This window comes from Balaenoptera ricei, chromosome 14 (genome assembly GCF_028023285.1).
Source record: "Balaenoptera ricei isolate mBalRic1 chromosome 14, mBalRic1.hap2, whole genome shotgun sequence".
NCBI classification, from domain to species: Eukaryota; Metazoa; Chordata; class Mammalia; order Artiodactyla; family Balaenopteridae; genus Balaenoptera; species Balaenoptera ricei.
In genome coordinates, this window is record NC_082652.1 from 31,079,604 (window position 1) to 31,105,067 (window position 25,464).

At 40.9% G+C, this 25,464-nt stretch overlaps 2 pseudogenes; one reads left to right on the plus strand and one right to left on the minus strand.

Annotated features, from left to right (window-relative positions):
• Window positions 1–3,584: 3,584 nt before the first annotated feature.
• Window positions 3,585–5,789, minus strand: LOC132347337 (BCL2/adenovirus E1B 19 kDa protein-interacting protein 3-like; annotated as a pseudogene).
• Window positions 5,790–14,195: 8,406 nt separating this feature from the next.
• On the plus strand, window positions 14,196–15,136 carry LOC132347393 (small ribosomal subunit protein uS2-like; annotated as a pseudogene).
• The last annotated feature ends 10,328 nt before the right edge of the window (window positions 15,137–25,464 follow it).

A 25,464-nucleotide genomic window follows, 5' to 3' on the forward strand; every position in this document is an offset into this window, starting at 1 on the left:
CTCGCAAAATATGAATGATGAACTATATCCTCGTAGTTAGTAAAAGAGCAAAAAACACATGAAAGACCTTTGAATTCCCTGAATGACCTGGTGCATGTACTGGAGATAGGGTGGAGGTGGGAAGCTGCCAGAGCAGTCCTATACAGGGCTATGATGACAGTTCATAAGCCAAACATAAGAAACCTTGGAAGACTTCCGCAGGTAATACTTAGTGTGACACTGCATACTTCCTCCAGAAGCTTTCCAGAATCACTGAAACGGCAGCTCTGAGTGTTATTTTAACTGACTGTAGTGGATGCCGCCTGTGTTCTGCTTATACCCCCTGGGTACGCACCATCACAGTATATTTTATTTATTTAGCTTTTAAAATTTTATTTATTTATTTTTGGCTGTGTTGGGTCTTCATTGCTGCACGTGGGCTTTCTCTAGTTGCGGTGAGCAAGGGCTACTCTTCGCTGCGGTGCATGGGCTTCTCATTGTCATGGCTTCTCTTGTTGCGGAGCATGGGCTCTAGACGCGTGGGTTTCAGTAGTTGTGGCTCGTGGGCTCTAGAGCGCAGGCTCAGTAGTTGTGGCGCACAGGCTTAGTTGCTCCACGGCATCTGGGATCTTCCCGGACCAGGGCTCGAACCCGTGTCCCCTGCATTGGCAGGTGGATTCTTAACCACTGTGCCACCAGGGAAGACCCCTCACAGTATATTTTAGAACAACCTTACTGCAAGCACCCACTGCTCTCCCTGTGAGGGCTGCAGCCAGAAGTGCAGTGTAGCCCTCAGCCCATGACCGTGTGACCAGGAGGAATCCCCAAGTGTCCTCACCCTCCTTCGGTGGGAGGACTCTGAGCTGTGTTCTACACTCTCATCCATAGCTCCCCAGTGGCACTGAACCCAGGGGTAACCCACTCAGTAACACTTCCTTGGGTCACCCCTCAAATCAACTACTTGGTCTCAAATTTTCATCTCAAAGTTGGCTTCTGGGGAAACCCAACTGAAGACCCTAGTGAACAAATAAAGACCGGAGACTAAAGTCAGAGTCTAGTTGCGTTAGTCCCGCTGAAGCTGTCTTGCTCAAGAACTAGACATAACTTGGTGAAGAGGGATCCAGTGAAGAATGCTGGGTGGGGGTGTGCATGACTTCTAAGCTGACTTGCTCCCTGGGGTGGGATGAACATGAGGGCTCAGATCCAACTGCTGGTGCTGAGAGAAAATTGGGCTCCAGGGCTGTAGCCAAAGGGCGTGGCAACAGGAGACTGCATTTTATGTCAGCAGCTGGCTGCAGAGACCGGCCTGCAGGAGTCCAGTCCCCTATCAGACAGGAGAGCACAGTGGCGGTGAGTTCAGGTGGTGTTTGGACGTCTAGGCAGCCAGCAGTGATGGAGAACATTGTCAGGGGGAGCTGGACTCCAGCACTGAGTCAGGGTCCAGGGCAGGGGGCTTCCCTTCTCTGAGGATGAGCTGCGGGACAAAGCAGCCCCAGTCCTAGAGAGAGTCTGGTGCTGACCATGAAATAACACATGAACTCAGGCTACAGAACAAAATAGAAGTGAGTCTAAGACCAGGGCCTTGGGGACAGTGACAAAGGGCTCTGGAACCAGAGACTCTCTGGTTTGGATCCAGGTCCCAGCTTTCCAGAAGGGTGACTTGTTCAGCCTTTCTGAGCTCAGTTTCCTCATCAGTAGAATGACGATAACGGTTCCTCCCTCACGAAGTTGTGGAAGGGTTTTAGCAATAAAATGTGAAGTGGGAGCACGAGGTAAGTGTGTTCTTTCTCTGCCTAAGTAAGCTGGGGCAGCCCGGAGAGGCCACAGCCCCCCTGGAAACAGAACTTGCTTTGAGCACAGAAAGAAGGTAAGGGTGTTCTCAGAAACACGGATGGTCAAGGAAACCCATCCCATCCTTTCTTACTCATGCTGCTTCCCTGTACCAGCCAACTGCTTCTGCTGAAATGATGCATCCCAGGCAGAGGAGGGAGGAAGCAGCAGGGCTGAAGTCATGACTGGGATGTTGAGCAGGCCGGCACACCTGAGAACAGGTGTGCGTGTGCGTGCATGCACCAGACAGGTGGGGCAGAGAGAGGCGGTGGGGAAGGGGAGCCGCAGAGGTTGGCAGGGTGCCAGCTCGTGTATCCCCACTAGAGGTTCAGCACTGAAGGCAGGGTGATGAGGATCGAGGTCCAGATGCTTCCTGCCTAAGGTCGGTTTTGTCCTGGAGACTGGCTGAGGTCAAGGCTGGTGACAAGGACCAGATTGCTCCAGCAATGGGGAGAGGAAGGCTGGAGAAGCAGTGAACTTGGAAGGGCTCTACCAGATTTCAGCACTGAGACAGTAAATCTGCCAAGACCCGTGATCAGGGGCCATAATGACCTTCAAGGCACAGTGTTGAACTCAGGTACACAGTGAGGTTCAGGTACTAAATGATCAAGGTGGACCATGGCCAGTGTGCAGAGTGGATGTCAGTGCCTGCTAATTATCAGCCCTGTGTCCTGGGATCTGTTGAAAGGCTTCATAAGTACATATCTGTGGGTGCTTCAGGTAATGATTAATGCATAGGACTTGTGGAATGTTCCATTTCCAAGACACACTTATCAAGCTAAATTTGTATTAAGCCTGTTAGACAGGAGGGAAGGTTACAAAAACCAGAGGAATCTTCTGAGAAAGGTAGCTATTTAATCACAACACTTACGATGCTTGACTCGAACACACTTAAACTGACCTAGAAATCTAGAGAGGAAAAATACAAGCTGTACTTTTCTTACGTACATCTTTGCCTTATCTTTGAGAGATGATTTTTTTAAAATGATTTAGAGTTCCCAATAAATTTTTAGAATATTGACAAATAAAACAGTTGCTAACACCTATGTATCAACACAGAGCCTGGTTTCCTTCAGCAAAGCTGGGAGAAGATTTTAGTCACCCAACCAAGCCCCATCTGTGCCCCAAGCAAGGTCCCAGGAGAGGTGGGTATGCTCTTGCTTTGGCCTCTTGACCTCCTGAGCTCTCCCAGCTCTCCAACAGCAAAAGCCCAAAATAGGGTCACTTCCACTGCTGCAGCTGACTCCAGGCATTATCACCCAAACCAAGACTGAAAGCTCCCCAGTAACACGGCGGGAGTACAAATGTTTATTTTTAAATAAATTACTTTTTTCTGGCTTAATCAGAAAGCTTTTATAAGGTTTGATTTTAAACCACATGCAAATACAGTAATCTCTGAAGGATTTGGCAAAGATTTATTTATTTTCTTCAATTTCTAGTTTTTTAAATGTAGACACAGATTAGCTTAGATTAACATTGATTCTCAGAGCCCCCAAAAGCTCAGCACAAAGGACGAGGTTAACTGATGAGGGGCCTGAAACAGATTGAGCAGGTGTCTCTGACAGAATGCTGACACGTCCCTGTCGCCTACCCGTTGGAAGTTGAAGCCATTACACTGTGAAAGCAAACACATTTTGGCATCTAAACTCTACTGTGGAGTTTGATTTGCACCTTGGTTTTCTAGTTCCTGCTTCGCAAAGAATAAATAGCAGAGTTCAGCGTAGCCTTTAGTAGACAATCTCCACCGTGTGCAATAGCCAGAGTCCAAGTCTCCATCAAAAGACACTGGTGGCCAGACGCTTTCCAATATGATTCCCAAGCTACTGGCCAGTGATGTGAGAGCAGCAGAGATGGAAGGAAAACCCTTAGAAATTCTGCTGAGAAAATGTCCCCTTTCTTCCTAAGACGCATGTTCCTCCTGCCGAGAGAGGCTGTGTGCTTTGGATGGTGTTTAAAGATGTTTAAAGGCAGTTTTTTGGAGGCGGGGGCAGGGGGGATGTTTTCAGATGGACTTGACCAATCCCATGTCCAATCTGAGTTTTTCTTCAAAAGCCTTTCAATTTCTTCTCTTGATATAATCTTCTTTGGGCTGAGGGCTGTTTTTCCTCCAACACTGTGGGTGTCTAGTTCAGAAAATACTAGTATCTTGTGGGTCATCACAGTGGACACTCTGGGGGTGACATCATCTAGGTTCATGCTGGGTGTCCAGTAGCGTTTGATCCACGTCATAACTGCAAACAGAAATGGAGGCTGCCTGGGCATATACCCAGAAAAGATGAAAACTCTAATTCAAAAAGATAAATGCACCCCAATGTTCATAGCAGCACTGTTTACAATAGCCAAGACATGGAAGCAACCTAAGTGTCTATCAACAGATGAATGGATAAAGAAGATGTGGTACATATGTACAATGGATTATTACTTAGACAGAAAACAGAATGAAATAATGCCATTTGCAGCAACATGGATGGACCTAGAGATTATCATACTAAGTGAAGTAAGTCAGACAGAGAAAGGCAAATATCACATGATTATCATTTATATGTGGAATCTCAAAAAATGATACAAATGAACTTATTTACAAAACAGAAAGAGACTCACAGACATAGAAAACAAACTTATGGTTACCAAAGCGGGAAGAGGGGAGAGGGATAAATTAGGAGTTTGGGATTAACAGATACAAACTATTGTACTATGCATAAAATAGATAAACAATAAGGACCTACTGTATAGCACAATGAACTATAATAACCTATAATAGAAAAGAATATGAAAAAGAATATATATAATTGTATAACTGAATCACTTTGCTGTGCACCTGAAACACTGTAAATCAGCTATATTTCAATACCAAAAAAACTTTAAAAATTAAAATGAAAAAAAAACAAGAAATTGAGGCTGGAGCTGTGCTCCGTTCCCATTGCTGAGGTGCAGCCCCACGCAAGGGCCCTGCAGGTTCTCTTCCTGGAACCCCGGGATACCTGAGACTCTGGTGGGCTGGTCAGGCTCTGTGACAAGCAGGAAAGAGACTCTGAGTTCATTACTTTTATCTTTTGCAAGATACTTTATAAGTATTTATAATAAAGGTAATATAATATTGAAATAAAATTCAAGTCCTTTTTGCTTCCCTCCTCCTTCGCCTTCTTTCACTTTTTTCCCCAGAGACAACCCCAGGGAGTGTCCTCCAGTACACCTCTCTAAGCGTATATGTATCCATTGGCAATATATAGTGGGTTTTTTTAATTTTAAATAATTTGTATCCTACTGTTTAAATTTTCTACAACCTGTTTCTTTTTTCTTCTCAGTGGTATGTTTTAGTGACCTATGTTAATAAGGTTAACACACAGAGACCTAGTTCATTTTTTAAATTGCTATTTTAATGTTCTTGGGCATATAAACTTTACTTTTTATTTCTCTCTGATGGGTTTTAGATTGTTCTTTTGGTAGCTGTCTCTTAGCACTTATTTGCAAGTTTCTCTAGAGGAGGACTTTCTAGGTCACAAGGAATGTAAATTTTCAGCTTTACTGGATATTGGTAATTTGACATCAAAACAATTGTATTCATTTTCACTCCCACTAGTAGAATATGCAAGTTCCTCTTTTCCACTTCCTTTCCAACATCTCATATTGTCTGGTTTGACATTTTGTAGACAATCAGAGGGATATAATGTGGCATCTAATTTAATTCGTGTTTCTCTAAGTATAGTGAGGAGGAGGATATTTTGTGAATTTTGGTGATTTTGTTTGCCTTTTCTCCTTCCTCTTCATATTTTTTGTCCATTCTTAAAAATTGGGGGTTTCATTTTGTTGCTTTTTAATTTTATTTCCTTGTGTTTCTTAGATACTTTGCAATACATGTTACAAATATCTTCTCCTAGTTTGTGGCTTGTTTTTTCAATCAAATCTTTCAGCTAAACTTTAATTTTGGCATCATTTTAAAAATACATGCAAATTTCTAAGTCTTTTCCTTTACGATTCATACTTTCTGGCTTAAGATATTCTGCTTAACTCAACGTCATGAAGATAATCTGTACATTTCCTTCTAATCATATAAAAGTTGTGCTTCACATATTTTGGTCTTTATTCTTTCTGGAACTTATCTGTGAAAAGAGTGTTCAATAAGGTTCTAATTTTATTTATTTACAGATAACCTTCTGATTGTGCAAACAATTCAGGCTCACTGTTAAAATTCAACTAATCATTTAACATATGAAGAAAGACATTAAAAGTCACCTGAAATCCTACTGCCCCAAGAGAGTCACCACTGATATTTTCAATATCATTTGTTGATATCTCCTCTTCCCCCCTTGATTATGATCCTGCAGCTGTCACACAGGGAGGGGACTTCTCTAGCATTCAAGTAAACTTAAAGAATTAATACTAGAGCATCACTACTCATCAGGGAAATGCAAATCAAAACCACAACGAGATATCGTCTCACACCTGTCAGAATGGCCATCACCAGGAAGACCACAAATAACAAATGTTGGAGAGAATGTGGAGAAAAGAGAACCTCTCACACTGTTGGTGGAAATGTAAACTGGTGTAGCTACTGTGGAAGACAGTATGGAGGTTTCTCAAAAAACTAAAAATAAAATTACCATACAACCCAGCAATTCCACTCCTGGGTATAAAGCTGAAAAAAACCAAAACAATAATTCAAAAAGATACATGTACCCAATGTTCATAGCAGCATTATTTACAATTGCCAAGATATGGAAACAACCTAAGTGTCCATTAACAGATGAATGGATAAAGAGGTTATGGCATACATATATATATAAATGGAATACTACTCAGCCATAAAAAACAATGAAATTTTGCCATTTGCAGCAACCTGGATGGACCTGGAGGGCATTATGCTAAGTGAAATAGGTCAGACAGAAAAAGACAAATACTGTAGGATATCACTTATATGTGTAATCTAAAAACTACAATAAACTAGTGAATATAACAAAAAAGAAGCAGGCCCACAGATACAGAGAACAAACTAGTGGTGACCAGTGGGGAGGGGGAGGGGCAATAAAGGGGTGGGGGAGTGGGAGGCACAGATTATTGGGTGTAAGATAGGCTCAAGAGAAATGCAAATCAAAACTACAATGAGGTATCACCTCACACTGGTCAGAATGGCCATCATCAAAAAACCTACAAACAACAAATGCTGGAGAGGGTGTAGAGAAAAGGGAACCCTCTTGCACTGTTGGTGGGAATGTAAATTGATACAGCCACTATGGAGAACAGTACGGAGGTTCCTTAAAAAACTAAAAATACAACTACCATATGACCCAGCAATCCCACTACTGGGCATATACCCTGAGAAAACCATAATTCAAAAAGAGTCATGTATCACAACTAGCTGCTGGACAATCATCGACAGGAAGACACTGGAATTCACCAAAAAAGATACCCCACATCCAAAGACAAAGGAGAAACCACTATGAGATGGTAGGAGGGGCGCAATCACAGTAAAATCAAATCCCATAACTGCTGGGTGGGTGACTCACAGACTGGAGAACACTTATACCACAGAAGTCCACCCACTGGAGTGAAGGTTGTGAGCCCCATGTCAGGCTTCCCAACCTGGGGTTCTGGCAACAGGAAGAGGAATTCCTAGAGAATCAGACTTTGAAGGCTAGTGGGATTTGATTGCAGGATTTTGACAGGACTGGGGGAAACAGAGACTCCACTCTTGGAGGGCACACACAAAGTAGTGTGCGCATCAGGACCCAGGGGAAGGAGCAGTGACCCCAAGGGAGACTGAACCAGACCTACCTGCTAGTGTTGGAGGGTCTCCTGCAGAGGCGGGGGGTGGCTGTGGCTCACCGTGGGGACAAGGACACTGGCAGCAGAGGTTCTGGGGGTGCTCCTTGGCGTGAGCCCTCCCAGAGTCAGTCATTGGCCCCATCAGGGAGCCCAGGTAGGCTCCAGTGTTGGGGTGCCTCAGGCCAAACAACCAACAGGGAGGGAACCCAGCCCCACCCATCAGCAGTCAAGTGGATTAAAGTTTTACTGAGCTCTGCCCACCAGAGCAACAGTCTGCTCTACCCACCACCAGTCCCTCCCATCAGGAAACTTGCACAAGCCTCTTAGATAGCCTCATCCACCAGATGGCAGACAGCAGAAGCAAGAAGAACTACAATCCTGAAGCCTGGGGAACAAAAACCACATTCACAGAAAGACAAGATGAAAAGGCAGAGGGCTATGTACCAGATGAAGGAACAAGATAAAACCCCAGAAAAACAATTAAATGAAGTGGAGATAGGCAACCGTCCAGAAAAAGAATTCAGAAAAATGATAGTGAAGATGATCCAGGACCTCGGAAAAAGAATGGAGGAAAAGATCGAGAAGATGCAAGAAATGTTTAACATAGACCTAGAAGAATTAAAGAACAAACAAACAGAGATGAACAAAACAATAACTGAAATGAAAACTACACTAGAAGGAATCAATAGCAGAATAACTGAGGCAGAAGACCGGATAAGTGACCTGGAAGACAGAATGGTGGAATTCACTGCTGTGGAACAGAATAAAGAAAAAAGAATGAAAAGAAATGAAGACAGCCTAAGAGACCTCTGGGACAACATTAAACGCAACAACATTCGCATTATAGGGGTCCCAGAAGGAGAAGAGAGAGAGAAAGGACCAGAGAATATATTTGAAGAGATTATAGTCGAAAACTTCCCTAACATGGGAAAGGAAATGGCTACCCAAGTCCAGGAAGCACAGCGGGTCCTATACAGGATAAACCCAAGGAGAAACAGGCCGAGACACATAGTAATCAAATTGGCAAAAATTAAAGACAAAGAAAAATTATTGAAAGCAACAAGGGAAAAACGACAAATAACATACAAGGGAACTCCCATAAGGTTAACAGCTGATTTCTCAGCAGAAACTCTACAAGCCAGAAGGGAGTGGCATGATGTACTTAAAGTGATGAAAGGGAAGAACCTACAACCAGCAAGGATCTCAGCAACTCTACAAGCCAGAAGGGAGTGGCATGATATACTTAAAGTGATGAAAGGGAAGAACCTACAACCAGCAAGGATCTCAGCAACTCTACCCAGCAAGGATAGATCTCAGCAACTCTACCCAGCAAGGATCTCATTCAGATTCGATGGAGAAATCAAAAGCTTTACAGACAAGCAAAAGCTAAGAGAATTCAGCACCACCAAACCAGCTCTACAACAAATGCTAAAGGAACTTCTCTAAGTGGGAAACACAAGAGAAGAAAAGGACCTACAAAAACAAACCCAAAACAATTAAGAAAATGGTCACAGGAACATACATATCGATAATTACCTTAAATGTGAATGGATTAAATGCTCCAATCAAAAGACACAGGCTTGCTGAATGGATACAAACACAAGACCCATATATATGCTGTCTACAAGAGACCCACTTCAGACCTAGGGACACATACAGACTGTAAGTGAGGGGATGGAAAAAGATATTCCATGCAAATGGAAATCAAAAGAAAGCTAGAGTAGCAATACTCATATCAGATAACACACACTTTAAAATAAAGAATGTTACAAGAGACAAGGAAGGACATTACATAATGATCAAGGGGTCAATCCAAGAAGAAGATATAACAATTATAAATATATATTCATCCAACATAGGAGCACCTCAATACATAAGGCAACTGCTAACAGCTATAAAAGAGGAAATCGACAGTAACACAATAATAGTGGGGGACTTTAACACCCCACTTACACCAATGGACAGATCATCCAAAATGAAAATAAATAAGGAAACAGAAGCTTTAAATGACACAATAGACCAGATAGATTTAATTGATATTTATAGGACATTCCATCCAAAAACAGCAGATTACACTTTCTTCTCAAATACACATGGAACATTCTCCAGGATAGATCACATCTTGGGTCACAAATCAAGCCTCAGTAAATTTAAGAAAATTAAAATCATATCAAGCATCTTTTCTGACCACAATGCTATGAGATTAGAAATGAGTTACAGGGGAAAAACCGTAAAAAACACAAACACATGGAGGCTAAACAATACATTACTAAATAACCAAGAGATCACTGAAGAAATCAAAGAGGAAATCAAGAAATACCTAGAGACAAATGACAATGAAAACACGACAATCCAAAACCTATGGGATGCAGCAAAAGCAGTTCTAAGAGGGAAGTTTATAGCTATACAAACCTACCTCAAGAAACAAGAAAAATCTCAAATAAACAATCTAACCTTACACCTAAAGGAACCAGAGAGAGAAGAGCAAACAAAACCCAAAGTTAGCAGAAGGAAAGAAATCATAAAGATCAGAGCAGAAATAAATGAAATAGAAACAAAGAAAACAATAGCAAAGATCAATAAAAGTAAAAGCTGGTTCTTTGAGAAGATAAACAAAATGAAAAACCATTAGCCAGACTCATCAAGACAAAGAGGGAGAAGACTCAAATCAATAAAATTAGAAATGAAAAAGCAGCAGTTACAACAGACACTGCAGAAATACAAAGCATCCTAAGAGACTACTACAAGCAACTCTATGCCAATAAAATGGACAACCTGGAAGAAATGGACAAATTCTTAGAAAGGTATAACCTTCCAAGACTGAACCAGGAAGAAACAGAAAATATGAACAGACCAATCACAAGTAATGAAGTTGAAACTGTGATTAAAAATCTTCCAACAAACAAAAGTCCAGGACCAGATGGCTTCACAGGTGAATTCTATCAAACATTTAGAGAAGAGCTAACACCCATCCTTCTCAAACTCTTCCAAAAAACTGCAGAGGAAGGAACACTCCCAAACTCATTCTATGAGGCCACCATCACCCTGATACCAAAACCAGACAAAGATACTACAGAAAAAGAAAATTACAGACCAATATCACTGATGAACATAGATGCAAAAATCCTCAACAAAATACTAGCAAACAGAATCCAAACACACATTAAAAGGATAATATACCATGATCAAGTGGGATTTATCCCAGGGATGCAAGGATTCTTCAATATATGCAAATCAATCAATGTGATACACCATATTAACAAATTGAAGAATAAAAACCATATGATCATCTCAATAGATGCAAAAAAAGCTTTTGACAAAATTCAACACCCATTTATGATAAAAACTCTCCAGAAAGTGGGCATAGAGGGAACCTACCTCAACATAATAAAGGCCATATACGACAAACCCACAGCAAACATCATTCTCAATGGTGAGAAACTGAAAGCATTTCCTCTAAGATCAGGAAAAAGACAAGGATGTCCACTCTCACCACCATTATTCCAAATAGTTTTAGAAGTCCTAGCCACGGCAATCAGAGAAGAAAAAGAAATAAAAGGAATACAAATTGGAAAAGAAGAAGTAAAACTGTCAGTGTTTGCAGATGACATGATACTGTACATAGAGAATCCTAAAAATGCCACCAGAAAATTACTAGAGCTAATCAATGAATTTGGTAAAGTTGCAGGATACAAAATTAATGCACAGAAATCTCTTGCATTCCTATACGCTAATGATGAAAAATCTGAAAGAGAAATTAAGGAAACACTCCCATTTACCACTGCAACAAAAAGAATAAAATACCTAGGAATAAACCTACCTAGGGAGACAAAATACCTGTATGCAGAAAACTATAAGACACTGATGAAAGAAATTAAAGATGATACCAACAGATGGAGAGGTATACCATGTTCTTGGATTGGAAGAATCAATATTGTGAAAATGACTATACTACCCAAAGCAATCTATAGATTCAATGCAATCTCTATCAAATTACCAATGGCATTCTTTATGGAACTAGAACAAAAAATCTTAAAATTTGTATGGAGACACAAAAGACCCCGAATAGCCAAAGCAGTCTTGAGGGAAAAAAACGGAGCTGGAGGAATCAGACTCCCTGACTTCAGACAATACTACAAAGCTACAGTAATCAAGACAATATGGTACTGGCACAAAATCAGAAACATAGATCAACGGAACAAGATAGAAAGCCCAGAGATAAACCTATGCACCTATGGTCAACTAATCTATGACAAAGGAGGCAAAGATATACAATGGAGAAAAGACAGTCTCTTCAATAAGTGGTGCTGGGAAAACTGGACAGCTACAGGTAAAAGAATGAAATTAGAACACTCCCTAACACCATACACAAAAATAAACTCAAAATGGATTAGAGACCTAAATGTAAGACCAGACACTATAAAACTCTTAGAGGAAAACATTGGAAGAACACTCTTTGACATAAATCACAGCAAGATCTTTTTTGACCTACCTCCTAGAGTAATGGAAATAAAAACAAAAATAGGGCTTCCCTGGTGGCGCAGTGGTTGGGAGTCTGCCTGCCAATGCAGGGGACGCGGGTTCGAGCCTTGGCCTGGGAGGATCCCACATGCCGCGGAGCGGCTGGGCCCGTGAGCCACGACTGCTGAGCCTGCGCGTCTGGAGCCTGTGCTCCGCAATGGAGAGGCCGCAACAGTCAGAGACCCGCGCACCGCGATGAAGAGTGGCCCCCGCTCGCCGGAACTGCAGAAAGCCCTCGCACAGAAACGAAGACCCAACACACCCAAAAATAAATAAATAAATAAATTTAAAAATAAAAAAATAAAAAAAATAAACAAATGGGACCTAATGAAACTTCAAAGCTTTTGCACAGCAAAGGAAACCATAAACAAGATGAAAAGACAACCTTCAGAATGGGAGAAGATATTTGCAAATGAATCAACGAACAAAGGATTAATCTCCAAAATATATAAACAGCTCATGCAGCTCAATATTAAAGAAACAAACAACCCAATCCAAAAATGGGCAGAAGACCTAAAATGACATTTCTCCAAAGAAGACATACAGATGGCCAAGAAGCACATGAAAAGCTGCTCCACATCACTAATTATTAGAGAAATGCAAATCAAAACTACAATGAGGTATCACCTCACACCACTTAGAATGGGTATCACCAGAAAATCTACAAACAACAAATGTTGGAGAGGGTGTGGAGAAAAGGGAACCCTCTTGTACTGTTGGTGGGAATGTAATTGATACAGCCACTATGGAGAACAGTATGGAGGTTCCTTAAAAAACTAAAAGTAGAATTACCATATGACCCAGCAATCCCACTACTGGGCATATACCCAGAGAAAACCATAATTCAAAAAGATGCATGCACCCCAATGTTCATTGCAGCACTATTTACAATAGCCAGGTCATTGAAGCTACCTAAATGCCCATCAACAGATGAATGGATAAAGAAGGTGTGGTACATATATACAATGGAATATTACTCAGCCATAAAAAGGAACGAAATTGGGTCATTTGTTGAGACATGGATGGATCTAGAGACTGTCATACAGAGTGAAGTAAGTCAGAAAGAGAATAACAAATATCGTATATTAACGCATGTATGTGGAACCTAGAAAAATGGTTCAGATGAACCAGTTTGCAGGGCAGAAGTTGAGACACAGATGTAGAGAACAAACGTATGGACACCAAGGGGGGAAAGCCAAGGGGGGGTGGGGATGGTGGTGTGATGAATTGGGCGATTGGGATTGACATGTATACACTGATGTGTATAAAACTGATGACTAATAAGAACCTGCTGTATAAAAAAATAAATAAAATTCCAAAAAAAAAAAAGAGTCCTGTACTGCAATGTTCATTGCAGCACTATTTACAATAGCCAGGACATGGAAGTAACCTAAGTGTCCATCAACAGATGAATGGATAAAGAAGATGTGGCACATATATACAATGGAATATTACTCAGCCATAAAAAGAAACGAAATTGAGTTATTTGTAGTGAGGTGGATGGACCTAGAGTCTGTCATACAGAGTGAAGTAAGTCAGAAAGAGAAAAATAAATACCGTATGCTCACACATATATATGGAATCTTAAAAAAAAGGTTCTGAAGAACCTAGGGGCAGGACGGGAATAAAGACACAGACATAGAGAATGGACTTGAGGACACGGGGAGAGGGAAGGATAAGCTGGGACCAAGTGAGAGAGGGGCATGGACATATATACACTACCAAATGTAAAATAGCTAGCTAGTGGGAAGCTGCCTCATAGCACAGGGAGATCAGCTCGGTGTTTTGTGACCACCTAGAAGGGTATGATAGGGAGGGTGGGAGGGAGACACAAGAGGGAGGAGATACGGGGATGTATGTATATGTATAGCTGATTCACTTTGTTATACAGCAGAAACTAACACAATATTGTAAAGCAATTATACTCCAATAAAGATGTTAAAAAAAAAAAAGATAGGCCCAGGGATGTATTGTACAACACAGGGAATATAGCCCATATTTTGTAATTACTGTAAATGGAATGTAACCTTTAAAATTATATTTAAAAAAAATTTTTTTAAAGAATACTAGGCTTTCTTTCCGCGTCAGTCAGACAGGGGTCCATATGGCGTTGTTCTGGATTCCCATCATAACTTAAAGGGAAACTTTCACAATGTCCGGAGCCCTTGATGTCCTGCAAATGACGGAGGAGGATGTCCTCAAATTCCTTGCAGCAGGAACCCACTTAGGTGGCACCAACCTTGACTTCCAAATGGAACAGTACATCTACAAAAGGAAAAGTGATGGCATCTACATCATAAATCTGAAGAGAACCTGGGAGAAGCTTCTGTTGTCAGCTCGTGCCATTGTTGCCATTGAAAACCCAGCTGATGTCAGTGTCGTATCCTCCGGGAATACTGGCCAGCGAGCTGTGCTGAAGTTTGCTGCTGCCACTGGAGCCACTCCTATTGCTGGCCGCTTCACTCCTGGAACCTTCACTAACCAGAGCCAGGCAGCCTTCAGGGAGCCAAGACTTCTGGTGGTTACTGATCCCAGGGCTGACCACCAGCCCCTCACAGAGGCCTCTTACGTTAACCTGCCTACCACTGCTCTGTGTAACACAGACTCTCCTCTGCATTATGTGGACATTGCCATCCCATGCAACAAGGGAGCTCACTCAGTGGGTCTGATGTGGTGGATGGTCGCCCGGGAAGTTCTGCGCATGCGTGGCACCATCTCCTGTGAACACCCATGGGAGGTCATGCCTGATGTCTACTTCTACAGAGATCCTGAAGAGACTGAAAAGGAAAAGCAGGCGGCAGCTGAGAAGGCTGTGACCAAGGAGGAATTTTAGGGTGAATGGACCGCCCCACCTCCTGAGTTCACTGCTCCTCAGCCTGAGGTGGCGGACTGGTCCGAAGGTGTGCAGGTGCCCTCTGTGCCTATTCAGCAGTTCCCCACTGAAGACTGGTCTGGAGCTCCCACTGCTCAGGCCACTGAGTGGGTAGGAACAACCACTGAGTGGTCTTAAGCTGTTCTTCCACAAACTCTTAAAATGGAAATAAGCTGACGGAAAGTAAACAGTTTCTAAAAAAAAAAAAAAAGAATACTAGATCTGGATATAATTTATAGAATTTGAAGTATCAGCATACAGGATTTTCAAGTTAGAGTACATCATGTGATTGCCTCATTTCATTAAGCAATGTAAATAAGTAAAAAGAATAAAAAGGAGCATTGTTTGAGAAGTTAGGATTTCCCAGGAAAAGCCAGTTCTCTATGGTTTGGGAACGTATAGCACTAAGAACTGCCAGTTTTTGAAACCAGAGCACAAGTTCTCCTAGTGTCATATCCAGCATGCTAGGTTCATCTTGCTAAATGTTTTCCAATTAAGACCACTGATAGAGCCTCTAACAAATAACTTATCTTTAATTTTGTCACAGAAGTATGTAAGTAAAAACAGAGCCAATTCCTAGCAAAGCTCTAACTAATTTGATAAAATGTGTGTACCTGCATCACTCTATTTTGGAGATTCTGTGGAAAGAAGTCATTTATCAAATTTCATTACCATCAAGAAACAGGCCATCATATCTTTCCTCTGCATACACGAATATCACTTGCTGTTCTTCATGAACTCATATGTAAATTCCTCTGTGGGTACATTAAAAATACATTTGATTTTTGAATTAAAACAATTATCAAAACCATATATAGATCACGTTTATCTGCATGCGGGATGAGAGTTACTCAGCCTTTATGTAGACGTTTTACAATATACAAAGCATGGAGTTTTGCAAACGTATCCGGTCATTACTAATTTCTGTGCCAAAGTGGTGTGAAAACGTTTTAAATGACTAGAATATTCAGTGTAGAGTTCAGTTAAAAATTGCAGAACTATATGAAGAGATTTGGAAGAGCTACATAAGGATTAAGTCCGTCATCCCGAATGTAGCCATGGAGCTGAATTCGGAACGAACCCAGGCTGCTAGACTGCATCACTGGTCCACCCCCTCAGATCTGGAAAGCTGTTTTCCTTGAGGACACTGCTAAGGAGAAAAGAGGAAATCGTCTCTATATGTGTTTCTGAGACCACTTCAAGGGGTTTTCAGTGGGCAAAAAATTTCCAGCGTGCGGGTTTTTTGTTTTTGTTTTTGTTTTTGTCTTCAACTAGCTTGGTGCTGTCACTACAGTCATTTTACCTGACCTCTTTTTTTCAACAGGCATAAGGCAAGGCTGAGCTCATACTTTCATGAAAGCCACTCTGCCATCTAAGCAGAACGAACGCTGTTAGAAGAGCACAAATTGTAATTAAACAAAAATCCAGCAGCCAGCAGTTTCTTTTGACCACAGTGGTTTTTTCCTCCTGTTCATTCTGCTGAAACAGCAGCGCTGCTGTACACTGCAAGTCCCTACTTTCTGCTCGAATTTGCTGTTCCTCTGATGAGAATTGTGCGTGAGGACGTTTTGTTTCGGGTGTGTTAAGGGTTGCACATGCAGCTGGATTTCAAGTTTCTAAAGACGTGGGTCTCTCCCTCATTTCCATATCTTCTCCTCTATAGGATCCAACCCGGGGCTGTCATAGGTGCTGGATTATTGTCTGTTGAGTGAATGTGAGACTGAATAAATGAGTGACTGAGCAGATATTTCCAGTCCCGTTTTGTAAACTAAACAGTGTAAGCTGGATGGGATCCATTTCAATTACAGAGCAGGATCTGTGCAATGCAGAAATAAAAAGATGAGAACAAGACTCCAACAAGATGAGGCAGGAGCTGGAGTTCACCAATTCCTTAGTGATGGTGGTGGTTTAGATCTGTGTAGACGTATGTCATAGGGTATATACATGTGTGTATGTACAGATAGTATGTGTTATGTAATTATACACCCATTCATGTAATTATTTCTATAGTTCTATGTGTTGTATATTATGTATACATGTAGGACATATATAAGCATATATGTATTGTGTATGTGTGTATATACATGTATGTATGTGTAGATGTGTACAAATATATATACGTGTGTGTATATATATATATATATATATATTTCAAAGAATTTGCAGCAGAATTCCTCTTGACAACTATCTTTGTTTAGAAAAATACCTTGATTATCCACTTGTGGGTGGAAAGGAAGTAAAGTCATAGCTAAATAAATCTGAATCTATACATCCAGAGGAATCTGGGAGTCAAGAGAGTAGAAGGGAAAGAGATTGAAGAGAGAGGTGGGATTCTACAAGGCTTTGCTTGGGAAAGTCGTCTTGGGGGAAGGCAAAGAAAAGAGGCTGAATTCCAGGTCTGGGTTGGTCCAAAGCAGAAAAAAGATGCCGACAGTGGAAGTGGCCCCCAAGAGAGATGTGAGCTCAGCCAGAGCAGGATTTTGTAACTGAAAGTGAATACCAGTCTATAAAATCTCAAGACTTAATAAGTAAATCTGGGGCAATCATTAGACCTCTCACTGACTTGGGAAGAAGGCTCAAACAAATTTTCATTAAATCTTAGAAGTCGCTGGCACTTCAGCTTATGTCTCTGGGTTCCTTAAATCCAGCATAGGGTGAGGATTGAGAAACCCTCTCTTCATTCCAACAAATCAGCTCGTGTGGGCTCTTCCTAAGGCCCAGAGTGTCAAAGAAGACAAAAGCAAGAAGATAAACAAATAAACTAAGCCCACAGCCTCTTCCAGGGGTTGTTAACACTAGATTTTGAAGACCTACTAAGCAGCTCCAGTCCTGACCTGGTGCTGAACCTGAGCCCTCCACATGGAACGTCCCTGACTCATACCTGTGCCCAGAGGCCTCACCTGAGCAGTGAGGCGAGGATGGGGCTCGGGGGGCAACCTGGGACAATACGGTAGCTTAGTCAAAATGGTCACAGCCTTGTGGTGGAGTCTTTTCACCTTTCCCTCCAGGGCTCTATTAATTCATATATTAAAAACAGCAAGGTGATTTTATACTTGTAGACAGAGATGGTCACTGTTCCTGTTTGACAAATCAGAGGGCTGAGGCTTCAGCTTGCTCAGCGCCAGCAGAGCAGGATTCTGGGTGAGGAATTATGATTCCTTGGGGTGGGCTTAGTTCACTGGACACCATTGTCCTTCTCTACAAAGGGTGTATTGTGAAATGTTTACAAAAGCACTTTTAGGAAGAGTTCAATGTCTATTTCTATCTTGGTGAGAATGTGGGTGAATGTATATGAGCGGTGGCAGAGTCCCCTGGCAGAGGGAGAAGGGAATTTACACTTGCTGTGTTCCTACCAGAGCCCAGGACTGGGTTCCTTACCTACATCACCTGCGCTTTCTGAGAGAGAAAGCAGCAGCAACGGACTTTCTGGGGAGATGTAATGTTCTATAACTTAATAGGACGGCCACACAGGGTATGCATTTGTCAAAAGGCAACAACTGGTCCATTTAAGATTTGGGCTTTTCATTCTTTCAAAATTTTACCTCAAAAGAAGTAGAACCATAAACAGATACTGAACTCTGGTCAATGATATAGATGCTAGAGTGTTTAGTTGTGAAATGCTCTTATGTCCAAAGCTTACTTTGGTTTTTTTTTTAATTAAAAAAATTGAACTATAGTTGATGTACAATATTATATGTTACAGATGTACAATAGAGTGATTCACAGTTTTAAAGATTATACTCCATTTATAGTTTTTATAGAATATTGGCTATATTCCCTGTGTTGTACAATATATGCTTGTAGCTTATTTTATACATAATAGTTTGTACCTCTTAATCCCCTACCCCTGTACTGCCCCTCCCTGCTTCCCGTTCCTCACTGGTAATCACTAATTAATTTGTTTTCTATATCTGTGGTCATGCTTCTTTTTTCTTATATTCACTAGTTTTTTGTATTTTCTTTAGATTCCACATATAAGTGATATTATACAGTATTTGTCTTTTTCTGTCTTATTTCACTTAATATAATACCCTCCAAGTCTATCTATGTTGCTGCAAATGGCAAAATTTCATTGTTTTTTATGGCTGAGTAGTATTCCATTGTATATACATACATATATATATGTATACCACATCTTCTTTATCCATTCATCTGTTGATGGACACTTAGGTTGCTTCCATATCTTTGCAATTGTAAATAATGCTACTATGGACATTGTGGTATATGTATCTTTTCAAATTAGTGTTTTGGTTTCTTTTGGATATATACCCAGGAGTGGAATTGCTGGGTCATAGGGTAGTTCTATTTTTACTTTTTTGAGGAACCTCCATACTGTTTTCCATAGTGGCTGCACCAATTTACATCCCCGCCACCAGTGTACGAGGGTTCCCTTTTCTCCACATGCTCTCCAACATTTGTTATTTGTATTCTTTTTGGTGATAGCCATTCTGACAGGTATGAGGTGATATATCATTGTGGTTTTGATTTGCATGTCCCTGATGATTAGTGATGTTGAGTGTCTTTTCATGTATCTCTTTGGGAAAATGTCTATTCAGGTCATCTGCCCATTTCTTAATTGGGTTGTTTGCTTTTTTGATGTTGAGTTGTATGAGCTGTTAACATATTTTGGATATTAACCCCTTATCAGTCATATCATTTGCAAATATTTTCTCCCATTCTATAGGTTGTCTTTTCATTTTGTCAATGATTTCCTTTGCTGTGCAAAAGCTTTTAAGTTTAATTAGGTTCTGTTTGTTTATTTTTGCTTTTATTTTCTTTGCTTTAGGAGACAGATCCAAAAAAGTATTGCTGGGATTTATGTCAAAGAGTGTTCTGCCTATGTTTTCCTCTAGGAGTTTTATGGTTTCTGGTCTTACATTTAGGTTTTTAATACATTTTGAGTTTATTTTTGTGTACAGTGTTACAGAATATTCTAATTTCATTCTTTCACATATAGCTTTCCAGTTTTCCTAGCACCACTTACTGAGGAGACTGTCTTTTATCTATTGTATATTCTTGCCTCCTTTGTCGTAGATTAATGGACCATAAGTGCATGGGTTTATTTCTAAGCTCTCTATTCTGTCCCACTGATCTGTGTGTCTGTTTTTATGCCAATACCATACTGTTCTGTTTTGTTTTTTTAAATATAAATTTATTTATTTATTTATTTTTGGCTGCGTTGGGTCTTCGTTGCTGCACACGGGGGCTACTCTTTGCTGCGGTGCGCGGGCTTCTCATTGCAGTGGCTTCTCTTGTTGTGGAGCACGGGCTCTAGGCACGTGGGCTTCAGTAGTTGTGGCACGCGGTCTTAGTAGTTCTGGCGCACGGGCTTAGTTGCTCCGCAGCATGTGGGATCTTCCCAGCCCAGGGCTCGAACCTGTGTCCCCTGCATTGGCAGGTGGATTCCTAACCACTGTGCCACCAGGGAAGTCTCACCATACTGTTTTGATTACTGTAGCTTTGTAGTATAGTCTGAAATCAGGAAGTGTGATTCCTCCACCTCTGTTCTTCTTTCTCAAGATTGTTGTGGCTGTTTGAGATCTTTTGTTTTCCATAGAAATTTTAGAATGATTTGTTCTAGTTTTGTGCAAAATGCCATTGGTATTTTGATAGGGATTGCACTGAATCTGGAGATTGCCTTGGGTAGTATGGTCATTTTAACAATATTAGTTCTTCCAATCCAAGAACATGGTATATCCTTCCATCTGTTTGTGTCATCTTTTGATTCTTTCATCAGTGCCTTATAGTTTTCTGAATACAGGTCTTTTACCTCCTTAGGTAGGTTTATTCCTAAGTATTTTATTTTGTTTTATTTTATTTCTTTTTGGCTGCACCAAGTGGCTTGTGGGATCTTAGTTCCCTGACCAGGGATCGAAGCCAGGCCCCTGGCAGTGAGAGCACCAAGTCCTAACCACTGGACTGCCAGGGAATTCCTGAGTATTTTATTCTTTTTGATGTGATGGTAAATGGGATTGTTTCCTTAATTTCTCTTTCTGATCTTTCATTGTTAGTGTATAGGAATGCAAGAGATTTTTGTGCATTAATTTTGTATCCTACAACTTTACCAAATTCATTGATGAGCTCTAGTAATTTTCTGGTAGCATCTTTAGCATTTTCTATGTATAGTATCATGTCATCTGCAAACAGTGACAGTTTTACTTCTTCCTTTCAAATTTGGATTTATTTCTTTTTCTTATAATTGCTGTGGCTAGGACTTCCAAAACTATGTTGAATAAAAGTGGCAAGAGTGGCCATACTTGCCTTGTTCCTGATCTCAGAGGAAATACTTTCAGCTGTTCACCATTGAGTATGATGTTAGCTGTGGGCTTATCATATATTGCCTTTATTATGTTGAGGTATGTTCCCTCTATGCCCACTTTCTGGAGAGTTTTTTATCATAAATGGGTGTTGAATTTTGTCAGAAGCTTTTTCTGCATCTATTGAGATGATCATATGGTTTTTATTCTCCAATTTTGTTAATGTGGTTTTTATTCTCCAATTTGTTAATATCACATTGATTGATTTGCAGATATTGAAAAATTCTTGCATCCCGGGGATAAATCCCACTTGATCATCGTGCATACTCCTTTTAATGTATTGTTGGATTGATTGGGTTTGATAAGATTTTGTTGAGGATTTTTGCGTCTATGTTCATCAGTGATATTGCCCTGTAATTTTCTTTTTTTGTGATATCTTTGTCTGGTTTTGGTGTCAACGTGATGCTGGCCTCACAGAGTGAGTTCAGAATTGTTCCTTCCTCTGCAATTTTTTGAATAGTTTCAGAAGGATAGGTGTTAACTTTTCTCTAAGTGTTTGGTAGAATTCACTGTGAAGCCATCTGGTTCTGGACTTTTGTTTGTTGGGAGTTTTTAAATTACTGATTCAATGTCTGAAACTTACTTTGAAATGTATCTGAAAAATAAGATGGATTGGTGGGTAGACAGAGGGACTGTTAGATGGATACACATGTGATAAAGCAGGTAAAGCAAAATGTTAATAGTAGAATCTAGGAGATAGATACACGAGTGTTCATTGTAAAATTCCTTCAACTTTTCTGTATGGTTGAAATTTTTCATAGTTAAATGTTAGGGAATAAAGTGGTACTCACAGCTAGTATCAATCTGGCGGCTATGGAAAGCCATGAAATCTGAGTGCTCTGAAATAAAACATTCCAGTCAGGCCAGTTTTGTAGCCATGTAGGTAAAAGGTCCTTCTTGAAAGGAGAGAAGAACAATGCTGCTTCTAGTTGAAACTGCATTTCTAATATGCAGTGCTCTCCCCCTTGAACTTGTGTGATGTTCTTTCCCAAGACACAGGGTACCATCCTCATCTTCGCAGTATCTGCATCCGCAGGAAGCATCTTCTTCTCTGCCTTGGGAGACACCACGCTCTCCTGGATTTTCTCCCCTCTCTCTGGTGGCCCTTCTCAAGCTCCATTACTGACTCCTTCTCCTGTGCCTACTTTATAATGTAGAGGTTTCTTTGGGCTGGGTTCTGGGCCTTCCTGTCTTTTCTGTGCCCTCTTCCTCCCAAGGTGTTCTCAACAGTTTTCCTGGATTTTAGCACCATCTCTAGGATGACATCTCCCAAAGTGATAGTTCCAGCCTAAGCATCCTTTCAACAATGGACTCTCATGTCCAGATGCTTCTTTAACACCCACTGGACCATCTCTCAGAGTCCCATCCCTGTAAGTTCGAATCTGAACTCCTTGCACACCCCTTCACACTCTGTTCAGCCGCTGCCAGGGTTTCTCTTTCCGTCACCTCCCCACCACTGCCCTACCACGGCCATCATCTGTCCTGGATCACCAGGCGCCTCCCAGCCTGTCTCCCACGGAGACTCACTCCACTCTAGTCTAATTCCAGCTGCCAATGCATCTTTTAAAAACATAAATCTGATCATATCTCTTCTCTACTTAAAACTCAACAATGGCTTGTCTCTGTGGTTAGGACAAAATACAACATTCTTAATATGGACCACAAGGCCCCCAGGATGGGGCCCCTGCCTGCCGCCTACCTTTTCTGCCTCTACTGGGGCCACATGAGTCTCTGTTTCTCCAACAAGAGAAGCATCTTCCTACCCCAGGGCCTGTGTATGGGGCATCCCTCTTGGAATGTTTCCAACCATCCTTCCTGGTAAATCCCTACTCATTGTTTAGGTCTGAGCTTAAATAAGGCTTTTTGAGAGAAACTTCCTGGCACACCCCTCCCGCCATCTAAACTATGTCTCACTGTTACTGTCTCTCATAAAGCCTGTACTTTCGTCTTACAGTAGAATTAGTGATGATAGTTGTCTGCCTCTCCCGCTAGACTTCAGACTCTGTGTGGGCCTGCTGTGGGGGAGTCTGCTGTGATCCACCCCGTGTCCGGGGATGCGGCCCCTGACAGGAGTCCCCAGAGCGCAGGAGGGGGTCAGTTTATACACTTACTTGTTGAGTAACGTTCGACTATGCCTCAGGGAGATGCAGTTTGAAAGGTGAGGGACAAAGTCACAAATCAACATGGCATCTGGGCTCAGCCTCATTAGGACCCGTGTAGCCTACTGCACAGCCCTTACCACCTTGGGTGTGAGCACAACAGGCACACGTAGCCCGTTCTCAGTCATTCCTGTCCCTCCCCTCACCCCTCACTCCCGCTTACATGCAGATGAAGAAAAAGCAAGAAAGAGCGGCCAGTACTTAAAAACACTTGCTGGGAAGACTCCCTCCTCCTCATCTGCACCCAGGGAGCTTTGGGGCAGTCTGCAAAAAGCTTACAGAAACGAAAGGCAAAGGGCCTGAACTCAGAATCACATGGTCGGTCCTCCCCTGGTTCTGTAGCCCATTCGATTAGGACCTTACGTGCATGATTTATGGCTTAGAATTTTCATGTGCCCTGCCTATGTCGCACAGCTATTAGGAGGACAAAATGAACTAATGTAAGTGAAAGTGCTTCTTATACCATAAACCTATGACCACCACATAGAGGTAGGTTACGTGCAGCTTGAAGAATAGTGAAATGTTAGATATACTGATTTTGCTGTTTTTAACAATGAAAGATGCTAATACCAGTTGTCTCAATAATTACATTACCATGAGAATAATGAACAACTTGATATTCTTCCCACTTTAAGGAGGATGTTTAATTATAGATAGGAACACGGTAGAAATGACCTAAATTTAGAAATATTACTTCCTAAATCAGCAATTCATGACTAAGATTACCCTACATAGCACTTAAATTGTGTGAGCATTCAACTGACCTATAAGTAATAACTTTCCAGTTTATGCCATACTAAAATGTTTTTCCTCATAGTTACATACTACTTTTATAACAAAAACAACCTTATTTTCCTGTTTGTAAAAGTAATGTGTATTCATAAAAGTTCAAATGATATACAAATATAAGTAGCAAGAGAAAATTATTCATCAATATCTTCTCTTTACCAACATCAAAAAAATATTGTAAAAATAAGTAAGACTTGCAAGTAATTATAAATATGTCTTATAACAGGCATCACTTGATGAGAATTTTAAAATCTCTAATACATGGGATTATTTCAAAAGACTGTTTCCACATTGCAAAAGCATACATTTTTGTTTATGAGACATTTCTAATTTATCAGCTATTAGTTCTTTTTGCCCATGTGTATTTGAGATCATTCTTTTCAATTGAAAAATAAGAACTAAAATATCCACCAGATATTTCAATAACTTTACAATATGCAGAACAACTAAGAGATATAGAAATTGTTAGCAAAGGGAAATGACACAAGGACCCACAGTATTTCTTAAATGTTATATGGAGGGGCAAGAAATAAAGATTCACGGCACATGCTAATTTTGCAGATTGTTAATAAATACAGACATTATGATACATCTGTATTGCCACAGGAAATAGCCAAGATATTACTAACTTTAAATGCCAGGCTGTCAGCAAGAATGAAGCTGAAATCCAGGGATGTTCCAAGAAAAGGGAGAAACATGCCCGGAGCACTGAGTAAACTTTCAGGCTGAATTCGTGTGAATTACTGGACAACCCTGGGTTTCTAAATTCTTTTGCATCTTTTGTGTAAGATTAAGAAAGGGCTACTCCTGTTCTATATCGCCACCTAGTGGACAATGGCATCCATGCTCTGGCGCATTGGCTTCAGAGAGGCTTGCTCGCCCCAGTTAGGTAAGGAGCGGATGAATATTGTTTGGGACACAGAAGATGAATTACCCTTTGAGTTTTAGTTTGGGTTTGGACTTTAAAATGTCTGCTTAATGAAGCAAATCTGGTATTTCATCATCTTTTATTAGCCTGTAGGAAAAAATAAGCGACATTTATAAGCAGCATCTCTTCCTCTTTTCAAGAATTAAAAATACATAAGAGTATTAATATTTCCACTGAGTTGCCATTAATAATTAATTTTTTAAATCTCTCTTTTTGTCCTCCTCCCCCCAGCTCTTCCTGATTACCTCACAAGTCTTTGATACCAGCTTCAATGACTTGACCGTTTGTTCTAAAGCAAAAAACAAT